Source organism: Myxocyprinus asiaticus, chromosome 39, assembly GCF_019703515.2.
Source record: "Myxocyprinus asiaticus isolate MX2 ecotype Aquarium Trade chromosome 39, UBuf_Myxa_2, whole genome shotgun sequence".
NCBI classification, from domain to species: domain Eukaryota; kingdom Metazoa; phylum Chordata; class Actinopteri; order Cypriniformes; family Catostomidae; genus Myxocyprinus; species Myxocyprinus asiaticus.
Window position 1 is genome coordinate 3,005,005 of NC_059382.1, and position 23,294 is coordinate 3,028,298.

Consider the following 23,294-nt stretch of genomic DNA (forward strand, 5'->3'; position numbering starts at 1 on the left):
TAACTCATTCTTATGAACTTCAACTTGTAGCTGTGCACCTGCATTCTTTTTAGATGTGCCTATACTGCCTCTACACTTTAGAAATGAATGGGAAGAAATACTTATGGAACCAAGATAGCTGAAAAAATGGGTGGGCACTGTTGCATTGTATAGCATCACCAAACAGTATTGCAGTATTAAATTTTCCATTCCATTTTCCATTTCCATTCCATTGGTTGTACAAACAGATACATATATAACAGATGCATATTGTTTTACCACTGAGAACATCTACTAAAACTCTATTGTCTTTCTAGAAACCTGCGGAAGATAGAGAACCGCAAGAACAGGCTTGAAAAGGATCTGAACTCAGTTTGAGAGATATACTCTCTCTCTTTCTCTGTTTAGATTATGTGTGTGTGTGTGTGTGTGTGTGTTTGTGAATTTGTCTCTGGTACTCAGGTGTCAGTGTAGTATGACTGAAGCAGCTAAGCTGGAGTCAGAGGTGAGCAGAGCGCAAGAGACCATCAGTGCAGCTGAGAAACTACTGCAACAACCTGACGGAGAACACACATGCTGGAATGCACAGGGCACACCCCTGAGTGTGTGTGAAAGAGAGAAAGTACACTGATGCTTGTGTGTGTATTGGGGTGTAATTGTGTGTATTATTTAATGTAATTGATTTATACATGCACTACTACCTCCGCAGCTGTTATTAGGTAAGTTTGTAATTTGTGTGTGTGTGTGTGTGTGTGTGTGTGTGTGTGTGTAGGTGGATGAAATCAGTGAGGAGTTGGACACTCTTCCCAAGAGAGCTCAGCTGTCTGCTGCGTTCATCACGTACCTGCTGTCAGCTCCTGAAGATCAGCGCCGCATCAGTCTAGTCAACTGGATGAACAATCCAAGACTACAGAGTAACACACATACTTACGTTTCGAAAAACACTCTTTATGGAGTTCAATTAGTTTCAAAAGTGTTCACAATCTTTTTTACAGAATCAAATGTATGAAATATAATTTGTCACATATACAAATCCTTCTTTAAAGGAATATTCCGGGTTCAATACAAAAAAAGCTGTTGATAATGTTGATTACCCAAATAAATAAATAAATAAATAAATTGACTCGTCCCTCGTTTTCTTAAAAAAAAAAAAAAGTAGCAAAAATCGTGGTTACAATGGAAGTGAATGGGGGCCAATTTTTGGAGGGTTCAATGGCAGAAATGTGAAGCTTAACATTTTATAAAAGCACTAACGTTAATTCTTGTGTATCATTTGAGCTGTAAAGTTGTTTAAAGTCATATTTGTGGGATTACAGGGCTAACTGCGTTACGTCGTCATGGCAACAAAGTTGTAAAATTGGCTATAACGTTACACAGAAAAGGTTAGTAAGCGATTTTATCACACTAAAATCATGTTAACGCACATTTTGTTTACATCTTGTGGCTATACTTTTGAAACAGTGAGTATTTTAACATTTACGGATTGGCGGCGTTGACTTCTGTTGCAAGTGTCCCACAGATTGGCATTCTTGTTATGTGCAAAAATGGAGAAAAAACCACACAGGCATCCAACCAATCAGATGGACATGAAAACATCAACCAATCAGTGAACTGACTTTTTACACATAACTTACTGTATGACTGAATGAGTACATTTTGCACTATTTTAACTCCATAACTCCTCCTAAATGGGCTGCGGCTTAACAGTTTTGTCCTCTGATTGGCTGAGGCTTGAACGGTTCTGTTCTCTTATTGGCAGAGTTTGATCTGCGTCACTTCCTGTGTTCTGAGAGTGAACAGCTGATCTGGAAGAGTGAAGGTTTGCCGTCTGACAACCTGTCAATGGAGAATGCCCTTGTTATTTTACAGGTAACACACTCACACATACACACTGCTCTGTTCATCTGTCTTATCCATAATGCCCAGTGTTCGCTCACTAACTCACTCACATATTTGTTCCTCATGCTGTCATTAGATTAATGAATTACGATCACTGGGAAGTTCATATACATAGTCACATTTCTTATAGCTAGGTGACTTCTCATACTGGATTATACTTTTGTCTAATCCTAAATCATTCCTATCCCAAACCTAAGGCCTGTTCACACCAAGAGCGATGCGATGAAGTTGGCATAGCTGAACGAAACAAATCATGCTCTGGTCATTCACGTGCTACAACGCAATACGAAACCCATCGCTAAAATACAGTTTGTTGTAAAATGGACATGTTTTGTTGCTCCTGAAGTGGAATGGAGCTTATATCTTATTCTGTGAGTTTATTTTGGCTAGCAAAAAATAAAAGTTGACATAATAAAATTTTTTTAATGAAAATGTGCTTCATTTCAGGGCAAATTTCTGCCATCATTGAAGATGAAGGTGTGCATAGAGATGCATTGGTTCATGCAAACATCTGATCACAGTGTACTTTTGCACTTGGTGTGAGTGGGCCTCACATTAAAGCAGTTGCCATCTTTGGAATTTGAATAAAGACATTTTTTTGTCTCACTAAGTTTTCGTCTAATTTTGCTTATTTTGAGGGATATTTTTCAGCAGTTTGTCCTCAAATTCTATGAGACAAATACAAAGAATGCATTATATCCTCTCTCTCTCTCTCTCTCTCTCTCTCTCTCTCTCTCTCTCACTCACACACACACACACACACACACACACACACAGTTTACCCAAATTTTAAAATAAAAAATAACTTATTCTCTCCACAATTGTCATGTTAAAAATATTCAACCCCCAAAGTCAATCATTTGTGGAGCATCCTTTACCCTTAATAACATCAAATAAAAGGTAAGTGTTCTCAGGCTTCGGACACCTCTCTATTAAAATTGTTACACATTTCTCATGAGCAAAAGCTTCCTGCTCATTGACATTCTTTGGTTTCTGTGCTGCCTCCTTGAAATCCCAACAAAGATTTGCAATGGGATTTTAATGATGGACTGAAAGAGCCATTTAAGGACATTCCACGACCTATCCCTGAACCAGATTTTAGACAACTTTGATGTATTCTTGGTGTTATTGTCTTGCTGGAAAGTCCAGTGATCACCGAGCTTCAATTTACACACTGAAGGCATCACATTTTTCATGCCAAAATGGCCTGATACCTGAAAGAATCCATGGTGTCAGTCACATAGTCAGGATAGCCGCAAAACACCCCCATAACAGGACTGACCCACCTCCATGCTTGATTGTGGGAATCAAGCATGGAGGTGGGTCAGTCCTGTTATGGGGGTGTTTTGCCAGTCCTGTTATGGTGTCGTTCTTGTCATCATCTTGTCATCTTACTCCAGACGTACTGCTGACCCATGGGTCTAAAACTCATTTTCAGTTTAGTGTCATACATCTATAAAACCTTCTTCCAGGACTCCACGGATCTTTCCTAATTACTTCTTGAATATTCAAGTCAACATTTCCCTTGGTGAAGTTTTGCTTTCTTCCACACCCCAAGAAGGTTGCTGTTGTACCATATTTAAAATATGTATGAATGGTGCTGCCAACATTGTCTGATGTGCCTTGGAAATGTACTTTTAGCCATGACCTTTCTTGTGTAATGAAATATTCTCCTCTATTAGCTTTTGAGACAGCTTATTTTTAATTGCATTTTTTGCATAGAAAAAATTCAATTTTAAAACTTTAATAAGTGCCATTGTAGAGTGGTTGAGTGAGGGGTTGAATCATTTTAACTGCAGTCGTATATATGTGTGTGTGTGTGTGTGTGTGTGTGTGTGTGTGTGTGTGTGAGTGTTATAATTAGTTTTCTTTTGGACTCTGGTTTTTATGGTGATCATGCATGGTGTTGCTATAGAGAAAGAGTGATGTTCGGTTCAGAGGAAAAGACAGAACAAAATTTAAAATTCTGAAAGAACACAAAAGAAGATTTTTAGAAGAATATTTCAGCTCTGTTGGTCCATACAATGCTAGTGAATGGTGACCAGAACTTTGAAGCTCCAGAAAGCACATAAAGGCAGCATAAAAGTAATCCATATGACTCCAGTGGTTTAATCCATGTCATCAGAAGTGATATGATAAGTGTGGGTGAGAAACAGATCAATATTCAAGTCCTTTTTTACTATAAATTTCCACTTTCACCAACCGTCCTATGCACGTTCATGAGAGGACCAAGTACTTCATCTGTTTTTCGTCATTTCACATTCTTCATGCATTTCGCCTCCTACTGTGCAGGGAGGGATAGAACAAAGGAAAAGAATAAATAAATCATATTTACACAACAGCCCAGTAGGTGGCGATATGCATGAATAATGCAAATCAGCAAAGAACAGAAGATGAAGTTTCTCAACCACACCTATCATATCTCTTCAGAAGACATGGATTAAACCACTGGAGTCGAATGGATTACTTTTAAGCTGCCTTTATGTGCTTTTTGGAGCTTCAAAGTTCTGGTCACCATTCATTTGCTGAAATATTCTTCTATAAATCTTAATTTGTGTTCTGCAGAAGAAAGAAAGTAATACACATCTGGGATGGCATGCGGGTGAGTAAATGATGAGAGAATTTTCATTTTTGGGTGAACTATCCCTTTAAAGTCAAGTCCAAATTGACCCCTATTTACTTTATTAATAAATGTCCCTGGTTGTACTGTGCTGCTGTAGATTCATCAGTGCACATTATTCTAAATCTAATCTTTTAGCAAAATGTAATAACTTCAGAAACGACTTTCTGCTGACAAAAGGCCACATGGGCGGGAAAAACATTCACAGCAAGTGATCCACAATCTAGTCCCGCCATGCATTACTTCTGTTGCATTTGAAAGTTAAAAGCATCTTGAATGTCAATTTTTTCTTTTCTCTCTAGAGTGCTCCTTGTCCGTTCTTGATTGATCTGTCCTCTCGTGCGACAGAGAGGTTGCAAACTCACCTTAAACACACCGTCTGGAGGTCATAAAACCAACAGAACACTCACTCACTCATAGTCACATTCACACAGGCTATGTTTCGATGCATACTAGCATACTGCACAGTAAATAATGTATACTGCCTAATATGTTTTAAAAGTGAAAGTTTTAAATTGCAGAATGCTACACTGATGTCACATGATCTCATAATCTTTGCATTTGGTCTCTGTGTCATCCAGTTGTCATAAAAATAAATAGTTGTCTTAACTTTTGGCAGTCTGATCAAATAATGAGTCAAGACAGAGATGTTAAAAATGTAATATACTGTTCATACTATATGCAAAAAATATTTGCATGCTCTTCTGAACATACATTCTCAAGCTCAGAACCTGCTGAAATGAAACATGTTTGTTTGTCACATTGTTATGGGACATGATCTGATTGGTTCTGTGTCTCATGATGCTAATTACATCACAGTTTTGGAGTTAGCCGTGCGCTTCTGTAAAATTATGATCGTTCAGGAGATGGACGGCGTGGAACCCCTTCTGTACCCGCTGCTGCAGGAGGGATCTCATTGCACAGGGTAGTTCGTATTTTGAATTGCACTACATCCAGCTGTGTTTGAATGCAAGAATGCATGCTCATCTTGTGCTGTCGCTAGTGTCAAGAAAGCTTGAGTGTGGTTTGTTGTCTGTACAGCTGCTTGAGTTTCGCTTACTGCCCCCTGCTGAAAATTGCTCTGATTGTAGAAATATTTTTATTACGGTCTGGGGATATCATTATTTGCATGAATTTATTAACGCATTCTTATTTATATAATTAATTGCACTGATTTAACATCAGCCCTAATAAAAAGTACACTGATTAAAATGAGATTTCTTGCATCACAGTAGAGAGTTTGGGGGAAAATGTGCTTTATTGTCATACAAATAATATTACAATGCATAAAATCTTAATGGCCCTAAAAATAAGTTTCATTATCCTTTCTATTGAAAATATAACTTTTGTCTCGTGTGAAACTGGTTCAAAATCTTCACGTGTTAAACATTAGATGTGTTCTGATTGGCTGTGATTCTATCACTTCACAATCATTTCACTTTCAGTGAGGACAGAAAAATATATTGACACTTGTCATGCCACACGTTTAAAGATGCATTAGATGCTCCTCTACACACGCGCACACATGCGCACACACACACACACAAATCCTCGCCTGCAGTGTGTTAACCTCATGTCCCAGCTGTGTGTACGATATAAGACCTGCAGGCATCTCTGAAGCATATGCTCCATATGCTCCATATGTGTGTGTGTGTGTGTTGTGTGAGATATGGTTGAGTGTATGGGGTGCCAGGGGTAGGTAGATAAGTTTTTTTTTTTTTTTTTTTTTTTTTTTGTGGTTGGATGAAGAGAGAAAGAGAGAGAAGGAAATTAATGTGTGTGTTTGTGTGCATTCAGGCTTCTGCATCGCAACCCCTGCAAACCCCACTCCCATATAAGAAGGATTTCCACATTAATCTGGCACACAGTGCTGCATTAATTTATAACGTCTGTTTTCAGAACCTAGAAAGAATTCAAAAATGGTCATTTCCAGGCATGCCCCCTCAGATTTTCCTTGTGTGTGGATGAATATGAATGAATTGCCAATGATGAAAGATTTAGATACAGCAAATCCCCACGAGGTGTCTCAATGACTGTATTTATTTCACTTCTAGATGCTTGTGTTTTACTGTAGAATCCTCCAGCGCGGGCCATAGAGAAACTATCGCCATAGATAAAACCCATATATCGTCTACCTCTAGGGTTGCCACCTCGGCCCTTTAAATTCCTGGACACCTGTTCAATGACCGAAAAACGTATTGCTGGCCAGCTCACAAGAAATAAAATATATCATTTATGATAGTTTACTCCCTGTATAGCATATATTTAAATCAAACATTTACATCAATACACTCCAAAAATATTTTAGACTATTTTTAAGATACAACCTCCAATTTCATAACAAAATTCCAGCAAAATACATTATGTAATTTTTAACTAAATTAATAAAACTGAGTTACTGTAGACTTTGTCAGTTCAAACTAGTCTGGTCCATTCTCTGTTGACCTCTCTCATCAACAAGGTGTTTCCATCCACAGAACTGCCGCTCACTGGATGTTTTTTTGTTTTTGGCACCATTCGGAGTAAATTTTAGAGACTGTTGTGTGTGAAAATCCCAGAAATACTCAAACCAGCCCATCTGGCACCAACAAACATCCATGTGATTATCTAATCAGCCAATCATGTGGCAGCAGTGCAGTGCATAAAAATCATGCAGATACGGGTCAGGAGCTTCAGTTAATGTTCACATCAACCATCAGAATGGGGAAAAATGTGATCTCAGTGATTTGGACCGTGGCATGATTACTGGTGCCAGACGGGCTGGTTTGAGTTTTTTGATGCCCATACTGATATTAAGAGAGAAGAGTGGCTGATATTGCCAAAATAATGCCGATATACAGGCCTCCACAAAATCTGAACACACAAAAGGATCTGCAGATTCCCAAGGACTTGAATGCCCCTCATTCAAGTTCTATTCATCTCCTGCCCCTTGCATGTTCTTTTTTTTTTTATTTGGCAATACTTTATTCTCTCAGCTCTGTTTAACACATTTTACCATGTTTAAATCCATTCCACACAATTTGAAAAACGTTTGAGAGGGGGCCTGGGTAGCTCAGCGAGTATTGACGCTGACTACAACCCCTGGAGTCGTGAGTTCGAATCCAGAGCGTGCTGAGTGACTCCAGCCAGGTCTCCTAAGCAACCAAATTTGCCCGGTTGCTAGGGAGGGTACAGTCACATGGGGTAACCTCCTCGTGGTCGCGATTAGTGGTTCTCGCTCTCAATGGGCGTGTGGTAAGTTGTGCGTGGATCGTGGAGAGTAGCATGAGCCTCCACATGCTGTGAGTCTCCGCGGTGTCATGCACAACGAGTCACATGATAAGATGCACGGATTGACGGTCTCAGAAGCCGAGGCAACTGAGACTTGTCCTCCACCACCCGGATTGAAGTGAGTAACTGCGCCACCACGAGGACCTAGTAAGTAGTGGGAATTGAGCATTCCAAATTGGGGAGAAAAGGGGATACAATTAATAATAAAAATAAATAAATAAATAATAAATAAATAAAAAAAGGTCTGAGAATTCCGTTTGGGCCTGCTGATTCACTATATTATACAGAATAGTGATTGCAATATAAAACACAAAATTGCTAAGATAAAATGAATATTTACATTATCATAATATAATGCTATTGTGCACAATAGTTACTTCGATAAAATTGTCACAGTTAGCGGGCGATGCTGATAATCTCATATTGGCCAAATGTCTTGCATATCTTTCCTATTAACCCCTTGACTTTCCATGTGTGTGCATATTTAGTTGTCAACATTGACCATCCAGCAGGAGAAACCAGAGCTGGAGAGTGAAAAAACCAAACTTCTTCAACAAGAAGAGGAAAAGAAGATCCAGCTCGCTCAACTGGAGGAGTCACAGCTCAGTGTACAATCCCACTATGCTTTGCTTTTACACAAGACTTCTAGAGTTGGAAAAAGATGTTGTGCGTTCAGTGACACATACAACTGAAACTTCTCTGAAATGTGTATGTGAGTCTGTAGACTCTGGCCACAGCTCAAGGAATATCCTGGAGAATAAGGTGTTGAATGAGTCTCTAAATCAGACTAAAGCGAGCAGCGCTCTGATCCACCAATCACTGGCTGAATCTCACTGAGTGTAGACATCACTCGATCAGGTGACACTGGCTTTATACACCTGTTAACCCACTGTCATTCTTAACTCTGGGTTATCTTGTTCTATATTTGACACAGATGCATTTGTAAACCCTGAGTTATCGTTCTTATTTGCATATTCACAAGGTTTATAACATCACACTAATACAACGTACATTGAGCAAGAGATGCGTTTTAATAACCGCTTGTCCTTCTGTTAAAATAATTGTAATGGTAATACCTCTTCCTCATTTCTGAAAATTCATTATATAAATACAAATTATTACATGTTTAACACTATGACCATCTAAAGAAACAGTGTAATTAACATAAATAATTTCTAGTGATGGGACGATATGTTTATCTCGTGATTTGGTTCTATATACTAAATTACATGTGGTTTACAATTCTATATTGATTCGATATGATAACATTTAAATAACAAAGTTTGGCAAATTTGTGTTTATTTCTTTGAACAAATTTTGCGCAAAATGCACATCATAATTTCTCATCAAAATAAAGTTCTTTAATACACAATTTAAATGCTCAAAGTTTAAATAAGAGTTTTTCGTATACCTTTCACTATGAGAAAAGATCACAAACAAATAAACCTTCAAAAATAGTGGGCAACATTCAGACTGAACAAGCAGAACAAGCAATACATCCGAACAGAACATGTCTGGAAAAAGTATGTGAAAAATGTATATTTATTTGTTTTTCTTGATTACTATAATCACATTATAACTTTTTAAAAATACAAAAATTCTACTTTCTATCAATGAATATGATTTCTTGAAATTGTATATATAAAAATGGTATGAGCTGTCAATGGTTGAAATAATGTGTACAATTTACAAGTAACAACATTGTGTTTATATTCATTTGTCTAACAAGCTCTATAATGGTACTGTCACTTTAAGAGTTTAACGTGTTTCTGTTCATTTATTAATGTCTCGTTATTTTAGCGCATCCGTGATATTTGTGATTAAAATTAATATTTCTTTTTACTTTTTTATCTGACTGTAAAGAACAGAAAGGATGTTAAAAGACACATTATTCAATGAAAGTGTAGAGCGGGATCTCATCTTTGATGGACACACACTACACGGAAGAAATGGTCCGTTTTAATCTCAAGCACTTTTCAACAAAAACAAGGTGATTTTCCAATACTTACATTTCTAAAAGCTAAATTCAGGCACTTTAAGCACTTCAAGGACCTTGTGTGAACCCTGTAAACAGTGTAGCAAATGCTTGAGATGAAACACGAGACAGAATAAAGACAAATCATGGGAAATGTTACTTGTGAGCAGAATATTTTATTGGCCGTCATTTCCAATCAAGCTGTAATTTTTCCAGTTCAAAAAGTGAGAAAATATTTCATCGTTTGTGTATTAAGGATACTCAAATCTATGAAATTAGCCTTAGAAAGACAAATGAGTTGGCCATTTTATCTAAAACATTTCCATCAGTGTCATTTCCAGCACATCTCAAATTCTGTATTGTGTTTGATAGAATTCTGTGCTGGAAATGACACTGTGTGGGAAATTGTCATGACCTGTGATGCATGTACAGACACTGTTGGACACTGTTAGTAGACAAATAATTAAAATAAAATAAAAATAGTGAGCGTGTGGAAAATGTCTTAATGAGACTTTACTTTCTAGAAGTCCACGGTGCTGAAAGTGCCGCAGTTGAAGAAACACCCTTATACAACTGTACAAAGCTCATTAATATTTAATGAGGCGAGCATTGAGGCGGTTTTAATTGACTGTCTGTTGCTAAACAATTTGTGTAGCATTTTAGCACAGCTTTGTTTCAAACTGTATATCTTTGGAGCAAGACTTAATAACCCAGTGCTTAAAGAGGTGCTATCCTCCTTTCAAAATGACTGGTGTGAAACGTTGCTTAACTAACCTTAAAAGCGTCCCATCCCAGGGTTTAAATGGCATTAAATGGTTAGTTCAGCCAAAAATGAAAATTCTCTCATTATTTACTCACCCTCATGATATCTCAGGTGTGTATGACTTTCTTTCTTCACCAGAACACATTTGAAGAAAAATAGAAAAATATCTCAGCTCAGTAGGTGCTTAAAATGCATGTGGATGGTGAAACGATTTTTTTAAGCTCAAAAATCACAGTGAAATTAGTGACTGAGTGAATCACACTGCAGAGGGCAGCAGCGTAACATCAATCTCTCTCTCTCTCTAAGCGAGGGATGAGTACCTGCCCTTAGCTTGGATCTGTCCAAGATTAATAACATGTACAGATTCAGTTTGGTGTCGTTCCTGCGTCTCTTCCACAGAGCGCTGCAGACTAAACAGGTGACACTGAAACACATACACATCAAACACAAGATGACAAGTTTTCTTGTTCTCTTTAGAACACAATAATCGACTCCACAATCAGTGAAAAATCAGGGTGTAAAAATATTCGTGTGCTTGTGGTGCAGAAAAACGAGATTACAGATGTGAGAATCGTCACATTGGAGACCAGTCTTTAGAGCATGGAGTATGAATATATTTGCCGTTCACTCATCAAGGTAATATACTGTATATATGTTTCGTTTTACACTTATGCAATTGCCGCACGTCTTATCCAAAGCGGCTTATATGCATTCATTGTATACATTTTATCAGCAGTGTTCCCATGGTCTTGAAAAACCTGGAAATATCAGGGACATTTTTAATTGTGGTTGGAAATGAAATGAAAATGGAAATGAAGACAATCTTTTAAAAAAATAATAATTTTTTATCCCCTTTTCTCCCAATTTGGAATGCCCAATTTCCACTACTTAGTAGGTCCTTGTGGTGGCGCAGTTACTCACCTCAATCCAGGGGTCGGAGGACAAGTCTCAGTTGCCTCCGCTTCTGAGACCGTCAATCTGTGTATCTGATCACTTGACTCGTTGTGCATGACACCGCGGAGACTCACAGCATGTGGAGGCTCATGCTACTCTCCGCGATCCATGCACAACTTACCACACGCCCCATTGAGAGCAAGAACCACTAATCGTGACCACGAGGAGGTTACCCCATGTGACTCTACCCTCCCTAGCAACTGGGCCAATTTGGTTGCTTAGGAGACCTGGCTGGAGTCACTCAGCACACCCTGGATTTGAACTCGCGACTCCAGGGGTGATAGTCAGTATCAATACTCGCTGAGCTACCCAGACCCCCTTTGAAAACAATCTTTAAAAATCATGTAAAAGTCATTTCGGTTACTCTTTAAAATAAAGTTCCATTTGTTAGCATTAGTTAACGACATTAGTTAACATGCACGAACAATGAATAATAATTTTACAGCACTTATTAAACTTTATTAACGTTAATTGCAACACATACTAATACTTTTTTAAATTATAAGTTATATGTGCTAACATTAGTTAATACATTATGAACTAACATTAAGTAACAGTGAGCAATTATATATTTTTTAATTACATTCAGATTAATAAATATTGTACAAATATATTATTCATTGTTAGTTCATGATACCTAATGCATTTACTAATGCTACTGAAATTTCCAGATTGAATATAAGCTTTTTAAGTTATGCACAACTCTAGAATATTTTATTAGCTATAAATTGCTCTTTGTAAGAGTAATCTCTACACAATGATTTCTACAAACTCTTATTCAATATTCATGAACAATTGGAAAAGTCATGGAAATTCACTGGTCAAAAGGGGTGGAAACTAGAGGTTGATTGATAGTGGATTTTGCCGATAACTAAGGTGGTGTAAAAGGCTGATAACCAATTAATAAATTGGATAGTTTTTCAAATTGATTTATTGAACTTATAGAATGTATATATATATATATATATATATATATATATATAAAGTCTTTCCTTACTATGACGGGCACAGACATTGAGGCTACAAGAGTTAAAAATGAATAAAATCCCAGCAGTTTATTGACAGTTAATTTACTGTTATTATTGTTGTTGTTATTATTGATAAATGGATTTCTAGATTATCTTGAGCATTAATAGAATTGACCGATTTGTAGGTAAAGATACACTGATTGATGTAATTGCCAATTTATTGCAATTGTTATAATACATGACACACAAACTAATTTACTCTCAGGACTTTCTCTTGGGTGCTTAACTTTATGCAAGAGCTGGATGGTATATAGGCTAATAGCAATAATAGTTTGGGATATATTAAATATTTTGTGCAATAATACTATGATATTTTAAAGAAGATTTATTCATTTAATTGGCTTTTATTTCATAATATGCAAGGGACTGATATCGGCCCACTGGGAAAAGTCCCATCTTTCCCGATGGCCAATCCGACCCTTTATATCTGTCTAGAATTTCCTGGGAATTGAACCCATTACCTTGGCATCGCTAGCACTTTGCTCTACCAGTTGAGCTACCGTAACACAAACATAGTGTTGGCTGATATAGACAGAAAACAACATGTAGATATATTTCAGCCCTTTGACAATACTTGATACACATCCCCGTATGAATGGCTCTGATATGAATTAAAAGAGGGATTTGTGTTTTTCAATTTGAAGATCCATCATTTTACCCAAAAAGCCAATGCTCACACGCAGATGGCTCCACTCACATTCTCATCTAAAATGATCTCTCAGTCAGGATGTTTAATAAGGTGACAGATCTGTGTGTCTGATTACAGGCTGATCGATTGATGTTTTCTCTGCACTTTGTGAAGGGAATGAACCCAGAACTGTTCCAGGAGAATGTGAGACACACACACACACACACACACACACACACACAGAGACACAGACACAGACACACACAGACACAGACACACACACACAGACACAGACACACACAGACACAGACACAGACACACACAGACACAGACACAGACACACACACACACAGACACACACACACACACACACACACACACACACACACCTCTTTTTCTCCTGTCTTTGATGAATGCACATAAATGCATGAAAAATCTCTTTCTCGCTTGTGTTCATAAACTCGGACTGACGAATCCTGAATGATGACATTTTTATTTTGGGTTGTCTACAGCTCAACTGCAGCTGCTTTGACAAGACAAATGTTGTGTTATTTATCATCACAATAAAACTTAAACTCTGCTGTGTGTTTGTGGTGGTCTGATCGACTGTGTTTAATTTAGGAATGGGATGTTTTCACTAGGCTGATAGTTGGAGACATGGTTCAGAATCGCTCTCAAGCTCTCTTTCTCTCAATAATTATAGACACCTCTCCTTCAGTTGTATAAATTCTCTCTGTTTTTCTTCAAGACTCCCAGAAGTCTTTGCGATAGCAGTTTCCATCTTGGATTGATCAGGAGAGACTGACGGCTGTGGCCTTGCTCATGGTAGTGATGCAGAGTAGGACTTTTGACCAACAGCATGACGTGTGGTCCACATTAAAGCTTATTGTGACCTAGAGCCGCTCACTTAAAAAGGAGACCGACCCCAGTTTTAGTTTTTTACTAAGACTGTCAATTTAGCGCATTAATTTGGTGCAATTAAATCTATACAAATAAAATGTTAAAAAATGAACATAATTAATCATGCCCCCTGACTGTATGTAAATTCCATAATAATAATTCAGTAAACTTGTAGCTTGATGTACCACCTTCATGTTTTTGTAAGTCACAGTCAATAAACACTTCCAGCAAACTGATATAAACCTTTGCACTCAGACACCTGGATATTACATTAAGTCAGCCAATCAGATTGCAGCTTGCAGTTTCAGACGGTTCATAAATGGTCTGTGGGTTTGCCATCTTGAGGCCGAGACTCGACTACCGATATCCTGATTAATACATAATCCTCATCTCTCTCCAGAGCACATTTCCAGGGTTATATCAGTCTCAGTGTCTGAATGAGGAAGACCTCTGGCTCACATTCTCACACAGTTCCTGCTGCAAACAGGAAATCCCTCTTTCCATTGCCAAGAAGATCTCTCTCTTTCAGCAGGTCAGCTGTCAATCAACAGCACACACCGATCAGAACATATTAGAACCAGCTGCTTAGATTCAACCAAGTGTCTCTATCTGTCTGCCTCTCTCTCAGGTGTGGATAGTTCAGGCATTACTGCCTGCACAAATCATATGAGTAGGATGGTAGTATACTATTTTAAACATAGCTAGATAAAATATGCCTTTAGTACAGAACACACACACACAGCTCGGTATAATATATCTGAAGGCTGCATCTCACTCTTTGTCATCAGTTTGTGTCGAGCTTTTCTCTTTCAAGCTTTAATTACGATCTTCAGAGTGAAACTTAACCTTCACATATATTATAAATATACCTGATTCAGAGCTGTGTGTGTTTGTACAGTCAATACAAGGCTATTGATTTAGGTTTAGTCATCAGCTTATTATTACTTTCAAATAAGCTGAGTTTGTAACCACACACACACACACACACACACACACACACAAACACACAATTAGTGCTGATTGATGCTCTTTCGGGCCGCTTGTAATGAGACTCAATTAAAGCCTGAAAAAACACAACGTTCATCTTTTTTGCTTTGCAACTCACGGACACATACATCTTAAGCTATATAAGTGAGGACCTTTCTATATTGAAACTCTATTCTTAAATCTCACACAAACATGTTGATATTAGTAAGTTTAAAGCAAAGCATGGTTAGATGGCGAGTTTAATATGACGATCTTGTAAAAGCTAATGCAGAGATCAAACTTCATTCAGAATTCTGTTAATGTGAGATAATAATGTGCTTTTTGTTTCAGTATTGGATGTGGAGACAGAGAAAAAAGTTATCATTTACATTTCGTACGAAGTTCTGAAATTCAGGAACTTTGTAATGCCAAGGACCCCCAAATTTGATGATCCCTTGGCGAGGGACCTCCTGTCTGAGAAAAGTAGTAAACATGATATAATAAAGACTTCTTATTTACTCGATTAAATAATTGCCTTTTATATTTGTACTAAAGCAAAATAAATAAATAAATAAATAAATAAATAAATAAATAAATAATAATTAAATTTTTATATATATATATATATATATATATATATATATATATATATATATATATATATATATATATATATATATATAAACATTTTCAATTCAATTAAAATAATATAATAAAATAATAATTGATTTTAAATATTTATATTTATTGTGAAAAGCGCTATGTAAATACATTTGTAAGAGTGTGCAATAAAACAATGTGAATTACAACCCTTTTTTTCTATAATACTGTATATGAAATTATATGGCAATTTATTTTTATTTCTGTTTTTATTTACTGAGACTGTCAATACAATAAAATAATTGTTATAATGCCAGCATTTCCACAGGCTATATCGTGAAAAAAGTTTTCACTTAAACTTTAAAGTCCCCATTTACATAGGTCAGGCATATGAGGTATTGTTTGAAAGCTTAGAATCTGAACTTTTTTTTTTTTTCTTTTTTTTTGGGGGGGGATTTTTCCCTTTTTTCTCCCAATTTGGAATGCCCAATTCCCGATGTGCTCTAAGTCCTCGTGGTCGCATAGTGATTCACCTCAGTCCGGGTGGTGGAGGACGAATCCCAGTTGCCTCCGCATCTGAGACATTCAACCCGTGCATCTTATCACGTGGCTTGTTGAGCGCGTTGCCACGGAGACATAGCACGTGTGGAGGCTTCATGCCATCCACCACGGCAACCACGCTCAATTCACCATGTGCCCCACCGAGAACAAACTACATTATAGTGACCACAAGGAGGTTACCCCATGTGACTCTACCCTCCCTAGCAACCGGGCCAATTTGGTTGCTTAGGAGACCTGGCTGGAGTCACTCAGCACGCCCTGGGATTCAAACTAGCGAACTAGCAGGGGTGGTAGCCAGCGTATTTTACCACTGAGCTACCCCAGGCCCCCTAGAATCGGAACTTTTGAGAGAATACCATCACTAAAAACCTGAAAACATTTGCGCCCCTATTGGTAATAGGGTAGAAATATTAATATGAATATAAAAGTCTTTCACATGGCATTTAAATGGACAAGTCATATATCAAATGAAAGCTCTCATTCCCAGGAATGTGACTGTGAGTGTTGCCCTAATACCACAGTTTGAAAGATTTTCAAAAGAGTCACAAAATGCAATATGATTTCTGTAAGTAATCAAATACATACGTCCCTTTTATGCACCGATTATTGCTGCTGTAAGCCCCAAATAGCTTAAAGCATTATATCTGCTTTTACCTTAGGCAGATGTCTAAAAAAATAGCAATTTTTACTTGTCTGTGAGCTTGCTTGGCTGAATAATCTAATGTTATATCTTCGAAGTCCAGAAATAGATGATAAAATATTATATATCATCGCAAAGAAGAGGGTTTTAGCTTTCTAATGACACCTAGATTGAGCTTCTAGTCCACTCAGAGGCCGAGATATTCAATGAAATGATGAGGGTGGTGCATAAACTGAAAATTAGACTGAATGTCTATGGACGAGCACATATGTGAGGGCTAAAATACGTTAAAGCGCCACCTATATTTCAGATCTTTATATTGTGATGGAATGTGATAGTGAAAAAAAATATTTTTGTTAGTACTTGCAGCCATCTAGTGGAATAAAATAAGACTTTTCAAACTGAGATTGAGATTGAACAGAACCAGAATTACACGCTTGCAAAGTTGGGACAACAACAACAACAAAAAGATCTATTCATCTTAAGATTAATAACACATACAATATTATTTATGAATAATTGGAGCCCTTTTTTTATGCATTTAGTCCACAATGTGTGTGAATGGTGAGCTTTTAAATTTGAGTGTGAAAATTTGAAGACGGCAGCCCAATAATGCATCAAAGTTTAACGAGTTAACCATTAAATTAATGATTTAAGAATGAAACGGTAATAATGTAAACAAAACTTTTTTTCTTTGAAATTTTTTCCCCTTATACTTACTACTTACATTTCTTTCAAAGTTGTGTAATTAATTATCAGTGATCTGAAACAAGGAAGCTTATCGGTATCGGCAGACGCTGTTGTAAATAATCAGATAACGGTATTGGCACCCAAATATTTTCTTGGTGCGTCCCAACTTTGAGTATCTAATCTAATTGATGTGACTGACAGCAGCTATAGTTGTGTAATGAAGAAAGGTGGAACTATAGCATGATTCCAACATTAAAAAGCATACAGCAGTTTCAAGTCAAAGCAGAGGTAAAATGACAGTACAGTACGACATGCAACAATAACACAGTGATGGAGAAATGTGCTATCGCAGATAATCGAAGGTTGAAACCAGTATGTCAAAGGTGACTAGATGGTTTACTGTTTCTGCTGAATTCAGCTGGCATTAAATTCTCTCTCTCTGTTGAGGTCATGGTGAGTCCTGGAATCAGCAGAGCTTTGAAACTACAAATCAGCCCTGTGTGAATATCAGCCTTCCCATTTCCAAACACTCTTGCACTGTCCCCTGCTCCACCGCTCTCTCTCACGTGTGCGGGTCTCATTACTGATAATATAGCACTTTTGCCATCACCAGCATTTCCACCACCACATTCAGTAAAATGAATTGCCTAAATAACAAATAAAACGGCTTGTTTGCCAGCAGCTGTAGTTAAGTATGCAAGATATTTAGTCCAAGGGCGAATCATCGGTTAGCTTGTGATTAGCGTTTCCAGTGTACGCCGTAATTCATTTTTCCAAACACTATTGATTCGCGACACACCGGAGGAGAGAGGGGGAGGAAATGAATGAATGAACTGATGTAGAGATTGAGCGAGGAACTGTAATATATTGATTCTCAAAGAAAACTCAGAGATGTTCTGATATTACGTGTGCATTGTGGTCAGCGTCCATCTCCTCACAGAGGACAGAAAAGAGTTGGCCGTGATGATGTCTGTAATATTACATCGTGGTAGCTAGGGTTTGAAACCCAGATTCGGTTCTAATTCAGAACCGGTTTGAATTTTAGAAAAATGATGGTTTCAAAACGGTATGATTTTCATGAATTTTGGTTCCATTCATGGTTTTTGAATGTTCAAATACTGACTGTGTTTCCTGCTGCACTACATACAGTGCAACCAGTGTAGTCCGATTCCTAAATGAATGACTCTTATTAGTTGGTTCATTTGAATCTATAGCGCAAAACATACAGTACGACCAGTGTAGTCCGATTCCCAAATGAATGACTCTAATTAGTCGGTTCATTTGAATCTATAGTGCAAAACATACAGTATGATCAGTGTAGTCTGATTCCCAAATGAATGACTCTAATTAGTCGGTTCATTTGAATCTATAGTGCAAAACATACAGTACGACCAGTGTAGTCCGATTCCCAAATGAATGACTCTAATTAGTCGGTTCATTTGAATCTATAGTGCAAAACATACAGTATGATCAGTGTAGTCCGATTCCCAAATGAATGACTCTTATTAGTTGGTTCATTTGAATCTATAGCGCAAAACATACAGCACGACCAGTGTAGTCCGATTCCCAAATGAATGACTCTTATTAGTTGGTTCATTTGAATCTATAGCGCAAAACATACAGTATGATCAGTGTAGTCTGATTCCCAAATGAATGACTCTTATTAGTTGGTTCATTTGAATCTATAGCGCAAAACATACAGCACGATCAGTGTCGTCTGATTCCCAAACTAATGACTCTTATAAACTGGTTCATTTGAATCTATAGTGCAAAACATACAGTACGATCAGTGTAGGCTGATTCCCGAATGAATGACTCTCATGAACTGGTTAATTTGAATCTATAACGCAAAACATACAGCACGACCAGTGTAGTCCGATTCCCAAAGGAATGACTCTAATTAGTCGGTTCATTTGAATCTATAGTGCAAAACATACAGTATGATCAGTGTAGTCTGATTCCCAAATGAATGACTCTTATTAGTTGGTTCATTTGAATCTATAGCGCAAAACATACAGTATGATCAGTGTAGTCCGATTCCCAAATGAATGACTCTAATTAGTCGGTTCATTTGAATCTATAGTGCAAAATATACAGTATGATCAGTGTAGTCCGATTCCCAAATGAATGACTCTTATTAGTTGGTTCATTTGAATCTATAGCGCAAAACATACAGTATGATCAGTGTAGTCCGATTCCCAAATGAATGACTCTAATTAGTCGGTTCATTTGAATCTATAGTGCAAAACATACAGTATGATCAGTGTAGTCCGATTCCCAAATGAATGACTCTTATTAGTTGGTTCATTTAAATCTATAGTGCAAAATATACAGTGTGACCAGTATAGTCCGATTCCCAAATGAATGACTCTTATTAGTTGGTTCATTTGAATCTATAGCGCAAAACATACAGCACGATCAGTGTTGTCTGATTCCCAAACTAATGACTCTTATGAACTGGTTCATTTGAATCTATAGTGCAAAACATACAGTACGATCAGTGTAGGCTGATTCCCGAATGAATGACTCTCATGAACTGGTTAATTTGAATCTATAACGCAAAACATACAGCACGACCAGTGTAGTCCGATTCCCAAAGGAATGACTCTAATTAGTCGGTTCATTTGAATCTATAGTGCAAAACATACAGTATGATCAGTGTAGTCTGATTCCCAAATGAATGACTCTAATTAGTCGGTTCATTTAAATCTATAGTGCAAAATATACAGTATGATCAGTGTAGTCTGATTCCCAAATGAATGACTCTAATTAGTCGGTTCATTTGAATCTATAGTGCAAAACATACAGTATGATCAGTGTAGTCCGATTCCCAAATGAATGACTCTTATTAGTTGGTTCATTTGAATCTATAGCGCAAAACATACAGTATGATCAGTGTAGTCCGATTCCCAAATGAATGACTCTAATTAGTCGGTTCATTTGAATCTATAGTGCAAAACATACAGTATGATCAGTGTAGTCCGATTCCCAAATGAATGACTCTTATTAGTTGGTTCATTTAAATCTATAGTGCAAAATATACAGTGTGACCAGTATAGTCCGATTCCCAAATGAATGACTCTTATTAGTTGGTTCATTTGAATCTATAGCGCAAAACATACAGCACGATCAGTGTTGTCTGATTCCCAAACTAATGACTCTTATGAACTGGTTCATTTGAATCTATAGTGCAAAACATACAGTACGATCAGTGTAGGCTGATTCCCGAATGAATGACTCTCATGAACTGGTTAATTTGAATCTATAATGCAAAACATACAGCACGACCAGTGTAGTCCGATTCCCAAAGGAATGACTCTAATTAGTCGGTTCATTTGAATCTATAGTGCAAAATATACAGTATGATCAGTGTCGTCTGATTCCCAAATGAATGACTCTTATTAGTTGGTTCATTTGAATCTATAGTGCAAAACATACAGTATGATCAGTGTAGTCTGATTCCCAAATGAATGACTCTAATTAGTCGGTTCATTTAAATCTATAGTGCAAAATATACAGTATGATCAGTGTAGTCTGATTCCCAAATGAATGACTCTTATTAGTTGGTTCATTTGAATCTATAGTGCAAAACATGCAATATGACCAGTGTAGTCCGATTCCCAAATGAATGACTCTTATTAGTCGGTTCTTTTGAATCTATAGCGCAAAACATACAGTATGACCAGTGTAGTCTGATTCCCAAATGAATGACTCTAATTAGTCGGTTCATTTAAATCTATAGTGCAAAATATACAGTATGATCAGTGTAGTCTGATTCCCAAATGAATGACTCTAATTAGTCGGTTCATTTGAATCTATAGTGCAAAACATACAGTATGATCAGTGTAGTCTGATTCCCAAATGAATGACTCTTATTAGTTGGTTCATTTGAATCTATAGTGCAAAACATACAGTATGACCAGTGTAGTCCGATTCCCAAATGAATGACTCTAATTAGTCGGTTCATTTGAATCTATAGTGCAAAACATACAGTATGATCAGTGTAGTCATTCATTTGGGAATCAGACTATACTGGTCACACTGTATATTTTGCACTATAGATTTAAATGAACCAACTAATAAGAGTCATTCATTTGGGAATCAGACTCTTATTAGTTGGTTCATTTAAATCTATAGTGCAAAATATACAGTGTGACCAGTATAGTCCGATTCCCAAATGAATGACTCTTATTAGTTGGTTCATTTGAATCTATAGCGCAAAACATACAGCACGATCAGTGTCGTCTGATTCCCAAACTAATGACTCTTATGAACTGGTTCATTTGAATCTATAGTGCAAAACATACAGTACGATCAGTGTAGGCTGATTCCCGAATGAATGACTCTCATGAACTGGTTAATTTGAATCTATAATGCAAAACATACAGCACGACCAGTGTAGTCCGATTCCCAAAGGAATGACTCTAATTAGTCGGTTCATTTGAATCTATAGTGCAAAACATACAGTATGATCAGTGTAGTCTGATTCCCAAATGAATGACTCTTATTAGTTGGTTCATTTGAATCTATAGCGCAAAACATATAGCATGGCCAGTGTAGTCCGATTCCCAACTGAATTACTCTTATTAGTTGGTTCATTTGAATCTATAGCGCAAAACATACAGCACGATCAGTGTCGTCTGATTCCCAAACTAATGACTCTTATGAACTGGTTCATTTGAATCTATAGTGCAAAACATACAGTACGATCAGTGTAGGCTGATTCCCGAATGAATGACTCTCATGAACTGGTTAATTTGAATCTATAATGCAAAACATACAGCACGACCAGTGTAGTCCGATTCCCAAAGGAATGACTCTAATTAGTCGGTTCATTTGAATCTATAGTGCAAAACATACAGTATGATCAGTGTAGTCTGATTCCCAAATGAATGACTCTAATTAGTCGGTTCATTTAAATCTATAGTGCAAAATATACAGTATGATCAGTGTAGTCTGATTCCCAAATGAATGACTCTTATTAGTTGGTTCATTTGAATCTATAGTGCAAAACATGCAATATGACCAGTGTAGTCCGATTCCCAAATGAATGACTCTTATTAGTCGGTTCTTTTGAATCTATAGCGCAAAACATATAGCATGGCCAGTGTAGTCCGATTCCCAACTGAATGACTCTTATTAGTCGGTTCTTTTGAATCTATAGCGCAAAACATATAGCATGGCCAGTGTAGTCCGATTCCCAACTGAATGACTCTTATTAGTCAGTTCTTTTGAATCTATAGCGCAAAACATACAGCTCGACCAGTGTCGTCTGATTCCCAAACTAATGACTCTTATGAACTGGTTCATTTTAATCTATAGCACAAAACATACAGCACAACCAGTGTAGCCTGATTCCCAAACTAATGACTCTTATGAACTGGTTCATTTGAATCTATAGCGCAAAACATACAGCACAACCAGTGTAGCCTGATTCCCAAATGAATGACACTTATTAGTCGGTTCATTTGAATCTATGGCACAAAACATACATCACGATCAGTGTAGCCTGATTCCCACACGAATGACTCTTATTAGTCGGTTCTTTTGAATCTATAGTGCAAAACAAACAGTGTTACCAGTGTAGTCCGATTCCCAAATGAATGACTCTTATTTTTTGGTTCTTTTGAATCAACAGCCCAAAATATAGACCATGACCAGTGTAGTCTGATTACCAAACAAATTAATCTTATGAACCGGTTCATCTGAATCAACAGCACAAAACATACAGCGTGACCAGTGTCTACTAGTTTCCGAACAAATGACTCTTCTGAGTTGGCTCCTTTGAATCTATAGTGCAAAAAATACAGCGAGACCAGTG

General features: G+C 37.2%; 1 pseudogene; it reads left to right on the forward strand.

The window, feature by feature from the left end:
- The window catches only part of LOC127429624 (cytoplasmic dynein 2 heavy chain 1-like), a 94,923-nt pseudogene that overhangs the window by 45,171 nt on the left and 26,458 nt on the right, over positions 1–23,294 (forward strand).